Below are 14874 nucleotides of genomic sequence, written 5' to 3'. Positions count from 1 at the left end.
TAAGAAAAATAATAAGAAATTGTTGAAGTTTTATCAAGAGAGGAAAAAAACCAAAAAATGGAAAAGATCATATAAGAGAAAGCTAAAAAGAACAGACAGTTTCGCACTGCTTCAAACAAATGTGACACTTGCACATGAATATGATTCACACTTTGGTAAGGGGTCAAAAATTATTTTAAAGCATAGTGACATTTAGCATTGTCATTCTAAATGTTTATGCACCTGAATGTGAGAGTGCAGCTAATGAACACATATGTGTGTGCCTGGGTTCTCCAAGCAACAGTATTAGATGTGAAGATGAAGACTCACAGCAGTGTGGTTCCTAGTCAGCGGTGTTGCAAAACCATTGTGCTGGAAAATCAGGAGTAATGAGTCCCACTGTCATCCCTATTACGTGTACTTCACATGCTACTCTGCTGGTAAAGTGTTTGAATATTAAGTGGCTGCCCCATGACTGATCAGCCATGGGAATGGAAGACACAGAGACCACTGACATAAAAATATTCATGTTAATTTATCTGAGTTATTGCAATGTCACTTTTCTGGTTTGATTTCATAGTCTTACTTATTGACTGGCTAGTCATGGTTATCTTACATAAACTTTACACTAGATTTTATGTTTGAAAATAGCAGCTCAAATCATCTTCTGGCTGGCATTTCCAACTGGAAGGAGTGAACAGTTTTGACAAATCTTTTCAAATTGCCTATCAACTCTTGCTTTATAGCTTATTTTCATTTCTGTTTTATTATTTATATGAGTATTCCCTCAGCATGTCTTACAAGCTCTATGACAGCCAGAGAAATGCTGAACTGAAAGCACACAAACATGAAGAATTAAAGGTTTGTGTTCCCACAGATAATGGAAACATTTTAGGCAATGTTAGAGTAGGCTCATGTTTGCAGATTTTGGCTACTGAAGAGGCTTAACAGGGTCAGCAAGGGAAAGAGACATAGAGAAGCTGTAGATCAGTTTAGAATTGTATCTAGAAATGTCTCTACTGGGTAAAATTCTCCATCAAAGTCTCACTGTAACAATTGAACACTTTATGAATAAATTATTTTAACGGTCAGGCAGAAATCTGTAGTGTCATATTAGTTTCATTAACAATGAAAATGTCTTTATTAATCCAAATGTGGATCACATTTAATGTTGAATGAATGCCATTAGAGTCTCACTTTTGTAGCAGGCTCAATAATAGTCATCTTGTTTTCTGACAATTGGTGCTATAATACAGATATTCTTTTTAGATGAGTGTTATTTAAATTATATTTGTTGAGCATAAAACTTAGTGATACATTTGTATTTTAAGAGTTGGCTTACTGTAGTGTGGTTGTGAGAGAAAGTTCACTTTCCACACACACAGAGAAGCCATGGCTAACTCAGTCGGAGAAGCAAAAATGGAAGAGCTGTATTTTACAAGCAGGATGAAGTGCAGTGATATATACACAATACACAGTATTTACCATATATAATATATTTAGCCTACCGTATAGACTAAAAATAAAGGTTAGAAATTAACAATTAATCCACTCAACATCTTTGACATGTAGAAGTTATTTAATTTCACCTACAGTTTATCTTTCTGTTCATTTGCTTCTAACTGAGTTGGTCTGGCAAAGTTAATCCTGGGAGGAAACTTCAGCCCACCACATTCCTACAAAGGTAATTTTATGTGTCTGAGGGTCTTCCCTGAAGAAGTCTACTGTCAGTATTTCAGTTAAGTATGTAAATAAAAGAGAATAGACTATAACCTAAGAGTTGTCTTTCATGGGTATTGTTTGCACTTCTGCCACACTTTAATCAGCTTAGAAAAAATTCTTTCTGTTCTGTGCTTTCTTGCAGCAGAGTGAACAGCTTGTAAAATTATACTGCCTATGAAGTGTATAGTAGTAGTAGTAGTAGTAGTAGAAGCAGTAGTAGCAGTAGTAATAGAAATAGTAGTGGTAGTAGTAATTTAAAACATCTTTAAACCAGCCATGTCATAGTTTCATAGTTTCATAGTTTCATAGTTTCATTCAGGGTTGGAAGGGACCACAAGGATCATCTAGTTCCAACCCCCCTGCCATGGGCAGGGTCATATTTCTTAAGTGTCTGCTGAAAGGCACTTTGAAACTGTGCATATGAATGTAAGAACACAATGGATTAGGTTATTGAATCAGTAATCAAGATAGATTATTTTCTTCTCAGGAACTGCCAAATAAAAGGCATTTATTAAAAGGAAAAAAAAAGTAATGGGACAAAACACTAGCTGTCATACTCCCAAAAAAACATCAAAAATGAGATTGAGAAAGAAATGGAATAGATGCTTAAATTTTGGAGCACATTCGAAAAATCCTGGTAGTGTTGCTACAGAAAGAAAGGATTACATGAACTGAAGGATATATTTGGCATGTTATATCAATTTTTTAACATCATGAAATGCCACAATTTCAGATGAAAAGCAGCATGCATCAACAAAAGAGAGTTGCAAAATAATCTCCAGGGAGTATATCTTTGACATCTTTGATTAAACTAGAGAACTACAAAATCTTTTCAGGGAGGCTGTCTTTTGGCAGTTTTGATTGTTTGTTTGGTTGGTTTTGTTTGATTTTTTCATAGTATCAGTCAGGGTTGGAAGGGACCACAAGGATCATCTAGTTCCAACCCCCCTGCCATGGGCAGGGACACCCCACACTACATCAGGCTGTCCAGAGCTTCGTCCAGCCTGCTCTTAAACACTTTCAGGAATGGGGCCCCAACCACCTCCCTGGACAACTGATTCCAGCGCTTCACCACTCTCATGGGGAAGAACCTCCTCCTCACATCCAGCCTGAATCTCCTCACCTCCAGCTGCATTCCATTACCCCTAGTCCTATCACTACCTGATATCCTGAGAAGTCCCTCCCCAGCCTTCCTGTAGGCCCCCTTCAGAGACTAGACAGCCACAATGAGGTCACCTCAGAGCCTTCTCTTCTCCAAACTGAACAGCCCCAACTCCTTCAGTCTGTCCTCATAGGAGAGGTGCTCCAGCCCTCTAATCATCCTCGTGGCTCTTCTCTGGACACGTTCCAGCACGTCCATATCCCTCTTGTAATAGGGGCTCCAGAACTGGATGCAGTACTCCAGGTGGGGTCTCAGCAGAGCTGAGTAGAGGGGGAGAATCACCTCCCTTGACCTTCTGGCCACACTTCTCCTGATGCAGCCCAGGATCTGATTGGCTTTGCGGGCTGCAAGTGCACACTGAGAGCTCATGTTGAGTTTCTCATCTACCAGCACCCCCAAGTTTTTGTTTGTTTTCTTTGAATACTACTGCTTTTAAGTATATTGTAGTTAAGGACGCTATTCAGCATTGTGGGGCTGCCATGTCAGAATTCATTGCAAAGAGTAGACACCTGTTTTATTTATGGAATTGTGAAGAAGACCTTTGGCATTCTAAAAATAATTTTGTTAAACACTACACAATTCATTGAATATTTACAGTCAGTATTTTCCCAGACAACCACCCATAAAACACATGCATGATTTGAAGACTTTTTGGAACGTCAAACTTTTTAAAGAATTTGTACATAAAATGTTTGAAACAGCAAAGGTGTATCCTCAACAATTATGCTTTCAATGTTGCTGGAAAGACAATGGCATGTGTTAATTTTTAACTACAACAAGCAAAGACTCACTTCACTGTGCAGTAATTGTCAAATATCCTTCAAGTTTGGAGCAGATCTTTAACAAGGTTTATTAAATCCATGTCTTTTTAAAAAGCTGACTCAGGTAAACAAAACAAAGCAAAAAGCTACATAAATCCCTAAATCTTTACAGAAGGATAGCTAAATACATTCTTTGGTGCTTCTTAATTCACATACATGCTTACTAGTTCTGCTATTTGTGTTTTTTTTTTCTTAAAAAATAAAATAAGATAATTTTAAATAATTATATTTTTATAGTAATAATATATTAATTTATATAAGTTTATAATAATAAATGTACTATTTAATCATATTGTAGTTGTTTATTATTTATGTCAAGTAATTACATTTCCCAGAAACAACTGTAGTTTCAGAAATATCTGAGCACTTCTAAAAGACAAGGAATATATTTTCATCTATACATATATATTCCATTTCTGGTATCGTATGCCCACAAAAATGCAGGATATATATGCCCAACTTTTATAATCTTATAACATAGGGCACAGAACTTAATTCTTCTTCACCAAAAGTTTGTTTATAAAACTGAAAGATTTTCTGGTTTCCTCAAGAAATGATAGTCCACACAACAATTTCACTGGTGCTGTTAAAACTCACATGCTTACAATACAGGACTTGCATTGGAGCATCTTCTTTGAGCAGATGATTGGGCTAGTAACTTCCTGAGGTCTCTTCCACCAGGACTGGTCTCTGTCTTTATGATACGGAAAAAAATGTGATCCCCTTGAGAACATTTCATAAATAGTTAGAATAATAGAATAATAGAATAATAGAATAATAAACCAGGTTGGAAGAGACCTTCAAGATCATCGTGTCCAACCCATCAACCAATCCAACTCACCTAAACAACTAAACCATGGCACCAAGCACCCCACCAAGTCTCCTCCTGAAAACCTCCAATGATGGTGACTCCACCACCTCCCCCGGCAGCCCATTCCAATGGGCAATCACTCTCTCTGTATAAAACTTCTTCCTAACATCCAACCTAAACCTCCCCTGGTGCAGCCTGAGACTGTGTCTTCTTGTTCTGGTGCTGACTGCCTGGAAGAAGAGACCAACATCCGCCTGTCTACAACTTCTCTTCAGGTAGTTGCAGAGAGCAATAAGGTCACCCCTGAGTCTCCTCCTCTCCAGGCTAAGAAACCCCAGCTCTCTCAGTCTCTCCCCATAGGGTTTGTGTTCCAAACTCCTCACCAACTTTGTTGCCCTTCTCCGTATTCACAAGTAAGAAATTTTACTTACATCAATAAACCTAAATCTATTGCTTATTTTAACTGAAATTTTATCATCATTAAAACTGTAATTGTGCATTATTTTTCCTATAGATACTTTTAAAGTGGACCTTGTATGTTTCATAAGATACTCCCTGTAAGAGACAAACAATCTAACACATTTAACTACACAGAACATATATATGCCAAACACAGAATACAGTAATTGTACACCATATAGCTACACATAGGATCACAATACCTGGAGATAGAAAGTATCCCTATTTAATGCTTAGGGTCAACATTTTATCTACTGATCTGAATAATAACAATACTACTCCAGCAGACTTACTAGTATGTGCTATCTAGTTTTGTCCCCTACCATCTGCAGCATATGGAAACACACTGCAAGGAAAACAACAATCACCAACTGAGGTAATTTTTCTTTGTGTCTCTTGATTGCTTAGGGGTACATAAGCTATCACCAGGTAGCATTATAAAGAGTCACTCTACTTCTGTTATAAGTTGCCTTTTATTTTAGGCAACTGACAACAAATCAAAGAGCTTATTTAAGTACTAATTATTAATTGAATTGGCAAAGATTCCAACACTGTAAATATGCTAATTAGTTAACAGCCACAGATGTATTCAGTACAAGAGACAAAATTCAGTGACGCTTTCCTCTTGGAGAGAGAGTACATATGATTTCTTCAGCTTGCTGTTTGAATACCGATATATTTTCATACAAAGTAGTACCATGGTAGCAAGGTCTACATTTACAACAAATCCAGCAAATTAATAAAAGTTAGCATAGAAGTTGGTCTGGCTCTAGGCTGTGGTACTTTCCAATTCATAAGGCATCCTTTTGTTCTTTAGGGGTGTAGAAATCCGCAAGAGCAGTCTATTGGTTTTTGCATGCTTACTACAGGAGTACTAGGATTAATTCAAAAGTTACTGTGAGGTTTCTTAGACTGTAGTCATTACTGCAATTAATCTTTACTTAGATGCCAAATGTGATTAATATGCATAATTTTTCTTGTCCATAGAGGCAGAATGTCCTTAGTACTGAACTTGTGTAGGTGCGATCAGATGCAATTGTTTTCTTTGTTGTGACAGAAGTGTGTGACACTTTTAGGCTAAGCATTTAAGAAAGGGACAGTTACTGAGACACTCTAGCTGAATGTTTTGGTGTAAGAATGAAAACAAAGATGATTCTAAACAAATTTCATTGTTAGATTAGCAGCAATGCAACTTTAAATTTTAGTTTTAGTTTAGTTTGTGTCTCAGTCAGTCTGTCTGTTTCAGTCTGCCTGGACAGCTGTTTCTCTTTCTGTGCTTGGCTGACCTTGAACTAATGAGATAAGAAACTAATTATTTTTCTTCCCTTAGCATATGCTTTGAACTAACAGATTTTCCCCCTTAATAATTACTTTCCTCTCTCTAACCCTTTTTGGGAAAAAGGAAGGAAGGGGAAAAGGTTTTCTTTTGGGGGGTCTCTTCTCCAACGAGGAGGGGTAGGTTTTCTGTGTTACGTTCTATTTCTGTATATTTTTGTATATACTGTAAATACTATATATTGTGTATATATTCATCACATTTCATCCTGCTTGTAAAATAGAGTGCTTTTCCATCTGCTCCTTCGACTGAGTTAGCTGTGGTTTCTGTGGGGGTGGTGGAACTGAACTTCTCTTACTACGACAAAATTAATTGGTGGCACAACATGAGGCTTGCGTAATTGCTTTCCAGAAGCAGGACAAAAATTTGTTTGATTTATTGTCTGCTCAGATCAGAAGAGCAACATGAAAGTTCTTTGGATTTTTAAACAATTACTCTTCTCAATTTGCAGCATATTGATTTATAAGTATTTGCTGGGACTGATCTCTGATTGTTTAGACAGGTACTTAATCTATAAACTATATTCATGGTTTAAGTATAAGATTCAGCTTCTCTGTGTCAGGTTTCTGGGATCCTTTTGGCTTAATAGATACGGAAATATGACTGCTACGACTCTGCCCATCAAGATTCCAGTAGGTGAAAGAGTAATTTTAAGTAAGTGATGGCTGGGATCCAAAGGTGATTTATTTGATGTTTGTGAATCTGTTGCTGGTGGTAGTGATTATGTACTTGTTATATGCACTGTACCAGGAGAAAAAAGTATCTAAAACTTGCTTCATTATTAACTGTATACCAAAGAGGAGAAGAAAGCATAGTTCTAACTCAACCCCAGAAATTTCTAGAGATGAGGAGAGTGGAGAATCTCAATCAGCTAAAAAAAAGAGCTAAACAGGCTACTAGGAAGGCTGCTTTGAATGGTGGTGTTGGTGATTCTGGCAATCAGCCAGCGGCAGCGGCAGCTCCTAACATGGCGGCCATTACAGTATAACAGCATCACAGTATCACCAAGGTTGGAAGAGACCTCAAAGATCATTGAGTCCAACCTGTCGCCACAGACCTCATGACTAGACCATGGAACCAAGTGCCACATCCAGTCCCTCTTGAACACCTCCAGGTAAGGTGACTCTACCACCTCCCTGTGCAGCCCATTCCAATGACAAACAACTCTCTCAGTGAAGAACTTTCTTCTCAAGTTAGAGGGGCAAAGCCATTTTGTTTTTCTTTGGCAGGACCGGAATTGTCCTCCACAGCAGCTGTTTCATCTCAAAACCTGTCAGCTTCTGTTAAGATGGCTGTGAATTCAAACACAGCTCCAATTAAGCAAGTAGCAGCTTTAGATAAGAGAGGTGGAAGGCACAGAGCTGATCCAGGAGCCGAGGGGGGAGAACAGCACGATACTGCTGCTGATGAGGGAACTTCTGCTAAAAAAGATCCTGCTGAGGAGGAAGAGAAGGTTTGTCTTAAAGATACAGCTGAGTTATTGAGACCACCACAGGATGGAGACCCTGCAGGGCAGATATCAGGTCCAGGTAGGTGTGAGAGTCTAATAAGTTTGTCTCTCTCTATGTGAGTCAACAAAGTGATAGCAGAGCCACTGGAAAGAAGGTGGAAAGAATCCTGTCCACCAATCCTGGATGCAAATCAGCTTGTGATTGCATCGTGATAACACGGGACTACAACAATAGCACCCAAGGACCCAGCCATCACACCTTTAGGGCAAGATAATCACCACCTGTTTCCTGAGCCTTGTCTGGGTGGAAACTGGGTAGACAGAGATTCCCCCCTCCTCCAGCCAGGGTCTTGCGCAAACACACAGATTTCCTGCCACTGGAATTCCTGAGGGACAATATTTGACTACATACCTAAGGACTAAAAAACTGTATAAAAGACTTCAGCAACTACTGGTTTGTAGAGAGAAACAGATGAGAGAAACAGAGGAGGGAAACGGGGAGAAAAACGGAGATGAAGGAAAACACAGGAGACGGGCCAGGCCGCTGAGAAGAGAAAGCCGGGACAATGCTGCTCCGGAGAAAAGAAGCTGCCCGGAGGACCACAGCTCCAGCCAAATCCTCAGCACCCCTTCTCTACAGACCCAGGCTGCCCAGAGGAGCCTCAGCACCGTTCCTGTATCAACCCAACATCTCCCCAGAGGACCACAGCTGTTCTCCAGCAAAAGCCTCACCACGGTTTCTCTACAAACCCAACATCTCCTGCAGCACCTTTCCTCCACAGACTTTAACTGTCTTGGGGGGGATGAGGGGTGTGGTAATATAATTCCTTTCCTCTTCTCTCTCTCTCTCTCTCTCTCTCTCTTTTCTCCCTCTCCCTTCTTATGTCCACTTTATAATTCCTTTCCTCTTCTATCTCTCTCTCTCTCTCTCTTTTCTCCCTCTCCCTTCTTATGTCCACTTTATTTATTAAATAGTCTAGCTGTTGATACTTTGGCCTCGTTTGTGCCTTTAATTTCACAACACGGGAATATTTAAAAGAACTGTGTCTCCGGACCGAGACATCTAATGTCTCCAGACCTTGACAGTAGGACAACAGTTAATGGAGGTTCTTCTGAGATAAAAAGACATCCTTAGGAGAGGGGCAGCAGGAGCATGGGGACGAAAACTACAGGAAGATGATGCAGAGGAGGAGTCAGACGATGACATTCAACATACCTAAGCCCCGCATCAAGAATTATGACATGTGTGGAAGGATTACATCAGAGTAGAGAATGAACCAGTTCTAGCTTTGATTGGTGGATGTTTCAATACAGGTGCACCAGCTCTAGTAGTGGGAGACAAGTCAGCATCTAAACTAGGCACTTTCTTGAAGGATAATGGAATAGATAGACATCTAGGCAGGTCTCTTGGTAAGGTTTCTCTGTGGGTATGCCTTTTATTGGCAGCTCTCATGAGATACCCATCCCGAGATATCTTCCATGGAATCCTAAACCCTGGAATATCATGGATGAGGGAATTAAACGTCTGAGAGAATTTGAAGACAGAGAGGTACTCTATGGTAACCAAGAAACTCTGAATCCTGATGAAATTCCTATAAGAACAGGTCTTGATAAAAAGCTCATCAAACTTGCTCGTCCTAATTACGCAAATATACTGGCAAGCACAATTGTGGCAGGAAATTATGGTGGAGTGCCTCCTACAGTTGGCCATTTCACTGATCAAATGAGGCAATTGGAGGATAGTCTCACATGAGTTTCTTTGGTTTCAGCTATTGAAACTCTGTCCAGAAAAATTGAGAATTACATGAAAGAGCTGAAGGAAGAATTTAGAAATTCCATATCCCAATTGACACAAGAAAATAATTCCAATACTTCCACCATAAGGATACAAGTTTCATCTGTGAGGATTAGACATCCTCCAAGGAGGGCATTTAAAAACAGACCAAACCAAAACAGACCACAGAGGCAATCACGTGGGAGTATTTGCATAACTCTTTGTGATCAGTTTGGTGAGAACGGTATCACAGTATCACCAAGATTGAAGGAGACCTCAAAGATCATCGAGTCAAACCTGTCACCACAGACCTCATGACTAGACCATGGCAAACAGATGGGATGGTCAACCAACTTCTAATCTTTTCAGGAGACTGAGAGAACTGCAAAGTGGAAGAACCCGAGGTAGCAATACCAGAAGAGTAGCTGTTACTTCCACAGTTCGAAAGCGTAACTCTAACAGCTCCAAGAGTGGCTCCAGTTCTAACACTGCACACTGTGCTCAATGCACATGTGGGCATGTTCCCCATAACTAGGCGTGCCCTGCCTCCCACCAGGGGGAGGAGAGGGATAACAGAGATAATAGAATCTATTGGGATGTGTACATCCAGTGGCCTGGCACTTCACAATTTTGGAAGTACAGGGCCTTGGTTGACACAGGAGCTCAGTGCACCATACTGCCATCAAATTACCAGGGATGACAGTCTATAATTATTCTGGGAGTCTCTGGTGGATCTCAAGAGTTAAGTAAGGTGGAGGTTAATATAAGTCTAACTGGTAAACAATGGAGGAAGCATACAGTTGTGACCGGACCTGACGCACCTTGTATTTTGGGAATTGATTTTCTGAGAGAAGGGCGTTTCAAAGACCCTAGAGGTTACAAATGGGGTTTTGGAGTAGCTTCTCTAGAAATTGATGGACAAAAACTGAAGATGTCTGTTAGACCTGAGCTTTCTGATGAATCTGCAGTTGTGGGACAACACAAGATACAGGACATTACATTGCCGGTTGCTTCTCAGACTGTGCATCACAGACAATACAGGACCAACCATGATTCTTTGTTGCCCATTCAGAATCTGATTCGTCAGTTGGAGAGTCAGAAAGTCATCAGCAAAACTCATTCACCTTCCAATAGTCCAGTGTGGCCTGTGCGAAAGCAGAATGGAGACTGGCGTCTGACAGTCGACTACCGAGCCCTAAATGAAGTAAATCCACCGATGAGTGCAGCAGTTCCAGACATGATGGAATTCCAGTATGAGCTGGAATCCAAAGAGGCTAAATGGTATGCTACCATAGGCATTGCTAATGTATTTTTCTCTATTCCCATAACAGAGGAATGGAGGCCTCAGTTTGCTTTCACCTGGAGAGGAATCCAGTACACTTTCAACAGATTGCCAATGGGCTGGATCCACAGCTCAAGCATCTGTCATGCAGTAATCCATGATGCTCTGGAGAAAGGTGGTGCTCCAGAACACATCCAGCTCATTGATGATATCATCATCTGGGGTAAAACGGCTGAGGAAGTCTTCGAGAAAGGTAACAAAATCATTGACATTCTTCTCAGTGCAGGTTTTGCCATTAAGCGAGACAAGGTGAAGGGACCAACCACAGAGATTCAGTTTCTGGGAGTGCGGTGGCAGGACAGATGCCGACACATTCCAGTGGATGTGGTAAAGAGAGTCTCCACCATGGCAAATCCCATGAACAAGCAGGAAACCCTATGTTTCTTGGGGATAGTGGGATTTTGGAGACTGCACATTCCTGGATACAGTCAGATTGTGAAACCTCTGTATGATGTGACTCAAAAGAGAAACAGATTCCACTGGGGACCTGAACACCAAGCAGCCTTTGACCAGATAAAGCAAGAGGTAGTTCAAGCAGTGGGTCTGGGACCTGTCCGAGATGGTCCAGACATTAAGGACATTTTGTAGACGGCTGCAAGTGACTATGGTCCAACCTGGTGCTTGTGGCAAAAAGCTCCAGGTGAGACACATGGACGACCTCTTGGTTTCTGGAGTCGAGGTTACAGAGGTTCAGTGGCACATTATACTCCAACAGAAAAAGAGATTCTAGCTGCCTATGAAGGAGTAAAAGCATCTTCTGAAGTAATTGGAACTGAATCACAACTTCTCTTAGCTCCCAGATTACCAGTTTTGAATTGGATGTTCAAAGGCAAAGGTTCCACACCACATCATTCCACAGACTCAACCTGCTCTAAGTGGATGGCTCTGATAACACAGAGAGCTTGAATGGGAAATCTTGAAAGGCCTGGTCTAGCGGAGGCAATCTCAAGTTGGCCTGAAGGTACCAACTGTGCTAAACTTCCAGAGGAGAGAGTAACTCATGCTGAGGAAGCTCCTCCTTACAATGACCTTTCTGATGATGAAAAGAAATATGCTTTGTTCACAGACGGTTCCTGTCGTCCTTTCGGAAACAAGCGAAGGTGGAAGTCCACAGTACAGAGTCCAACATACTGAGTTGCAGAGGCGAAGGATGGAGAAGGAGAATCCAGTCAGTTTGCAGAGGTAAAAGCTGTCCAGCTAGCTCTTGGTGTAGCTGAATGTGAGAGATGGCCAAAGCTTTATCTCTACACCGACTCATGGATGGTAGCGAATGGACTGGAAAACTAATGGTTGGCAGAGAAAGGAAAGCCCATTTGGCCAGATGAGCTGTGGCAGGACATTGATGAACAAATTGAGAGAATTCCCATGAAGGTGAGACACATTGATGCTCACATTCCTAAGAGCAAAGCTACTGAGGAACAGCAACACAACAATAAGACAGATCTAGCTGCAAGAGTTTCTGAAGTAGGCATGGATTCTGATTTTGATCTCGACTGGAAACACTGAGGTGAGATGTTCTTGGCTTGGTGGGCTCACGATTCGTCAGAACATCAAGGCAGAGATGCAACATACCAATGGGCTCGTGACAGATCCGTAGACATTTCCATGGATGCTATCACACAAGTCATCCATGACTGTGACATTTGTGTTGCTATTAAGCAGGCAAAACAAATTAAGCCCTTGTCAAGTATGGTGAAGCTTGGCAAATCAACTACATCACTCTACCACATTCTCGTTGTGGTAAGCAATACGTGCTAACTATGGTAGAGGCAAACACTGAATGGTTGGAAACTTATCCAGTTCCACATGCAACTGCATGCAACACCATTCTTGGTCTTGAGAGACAGATCCTGTGGAGAGATGGAACTCCAGAGAGGCTTGAGTCAGACAATGGAACTCATTTCAAAAACAATCTTGTAAAGAACTGGGCCAAAGAGCATGGTATTGAGTGGATATTCCATATTCCTTACTATGTGCCAGCTGCAGGGAAGATTGAATGCTACAACGGTTTGTTGAAGACCACTCTTAAAGCCATGGGGGGTGGATCTTCGAAAAACTGGGAAAAACATTTAGCACAAGCAACCTGGTTGGTAAATAGTTGAGGTTCAGTTAATCGAGCTGGACTGGCACATTCAGATATGCTACAGAACGTAGAAGGTGATAGAGTTCCTGTTGTTAGAGAAATGAATCTATTAGGTAAAACTTTTTGGGCGTTTTCTCCCTCAGGGGAGGCTAAACCTGTCCGAGGTGTGGTTTCAGCTGAAGTTCCTGGTCACACTTATTGGGTAATGCAAGAGAATGGTGAAATTCAGTGTATTCCAGAAAGAAATTTAACTTTAGCTGAGAGAGTTTAATTTCAGAGTGGTGTACAGATACATCACTGCCAAAGGAAGGATCCATGAGGAATCTACAGTGCATGAACACCAGAACCCTGATATCTCTGAGTCAACTTAGAGTCCCTGATCCCCTTTCTGTGCTTTGTCTGTAAAGAGACAAACTCTTTTCCATTTTCTTGTTTCCTGACTTTCTTGGACTTCTGAATCATCTACATCTGAGCATAGCTGGAATGGACTATGAACTTGACCTACGAACTGTAAATATTGTTTTGAATTGGATGGACAGTATGAACAGCCAATGAAATTGCTTAGATGGGAAAAAAAGAGGGTGTATCATCTTTGGAAGAAAGGTGAGGCAACCCATGGAATGTTTAAGGATGTTGCCAAATCATGCGAGAAGAAAATTAGGGAGACAAAGGCACATTTGGAGCTTAAACTGGCCTCTGCTGTGAAGGACAACATAAAGTCCTTCTATAAATATATTAATAGCAAGAGGAAGTGCAGGAACAACATCCACTCCTTGTTTGACATGGAGGGAGTTGTTGTATCAAAGGATGAGGAAAAGGCAGAGGTACTTAACACCTTCTTTGCCTCAATTTTTACTAGCAGGACAGAACATCTTCCAGACAGCTGGCCTGCAGAGCTGGCAGAAGGAGCCAGGGAGCTGCACAGTTTCCATATGTTCCATGTGCAGGTGCTTGGAGCTGTCCTCAGATGCTTGGATCCCCACAAGTCCATTGGACCGGACAGGATCCATCCTAGGGTTCTGACAGAGCTGGCAGATGAGATGGCCAAGCCACTCTCCATCATTTTTCAGCAGTCCTGGCTCACTGGAGAGGTCCCAGAAGACTGGAAACTGGCCAACGTGGTGCCCATTGACAAGAAGGGCCGGTTGGATGAGTCAGGGAATTCTTGGCCTGTCAGCCTGACCTCAGTGCCAGGCAAGATTATGGAACAGGTCATCTTGAGTGCAATCACACAGCACTTAGAGGATGGCCAAGGGATCAGGCCCAACCGAAATGGATTTAGGAAGGGCAGGTCCTGCCTGACCAACCTGAACTCCTTCTATGATCAGGTGACCCGCCTGGTAGGGGAGGTCTGTGGATGTGGTCTACCTGGACTTCAGCAAGGCCTTTGTCACTGTCCCCCACAGCAAACTCCTGGCCAAGCTGTCAGCCCATGGCTTGGACGGGGGCACACTGCGGCGGGTTCGGAACTGGCTGGAGGGCCATGCCCAGGGAGTGGTGGTGAATGGTGCCACATCCAGCTGGCGACCAGTCAGAAGTGGAGTCCCCCAGGGATCAGTGCTGGGCTCTGTGCTCTTTAACATCTTTATTGATGATCTGGATGAGGGCATTGAGTCCATCATCAGTAAATTTGCTGATGATACCAAGCTGGGGGCAGGAGTTGATCTGCTGGAGAATAGAGAGGCTTTGCAGATGGACCTCGACAGACTGGACAGATGGGCAGAGTCCAATGGCATGAGATTTAACACATCCAAGTGCCGGGTTCTGCACATTGGCCACAACAACCCCATGCAGAGCTACAGGCTGGGGTCAGAGTGACTGGAGAGCAGCTAGGCAGAGAGGGACCTGGGGGTATTGGTCGATGGTAGGCTGAACATGAGCCTGCAGTGTGCCCAGGCAGCCAAGAGGGTCAATGGCATCCTGGCCTGCATCAGG

Source organism: Melanerpes formicivorus, unplaced genomic scaffold (genome assembly GCF_026170545.1).
Source record: "Melanerpes formicivorus ecotype bairdi unplaced genomic scaffold, bMelFor1.0.p_v2 SCAF_1, whole genome shotgun sequence".
Taxonomy (NCBI): Eukaryota; Metazoa; Chordata; class Aves; order Piciformes; family Picidae; genus Melanerpes; species Melanerpes formicivorus.
This window is presented reverse-complemented; position numbering follows the sequence as displayed.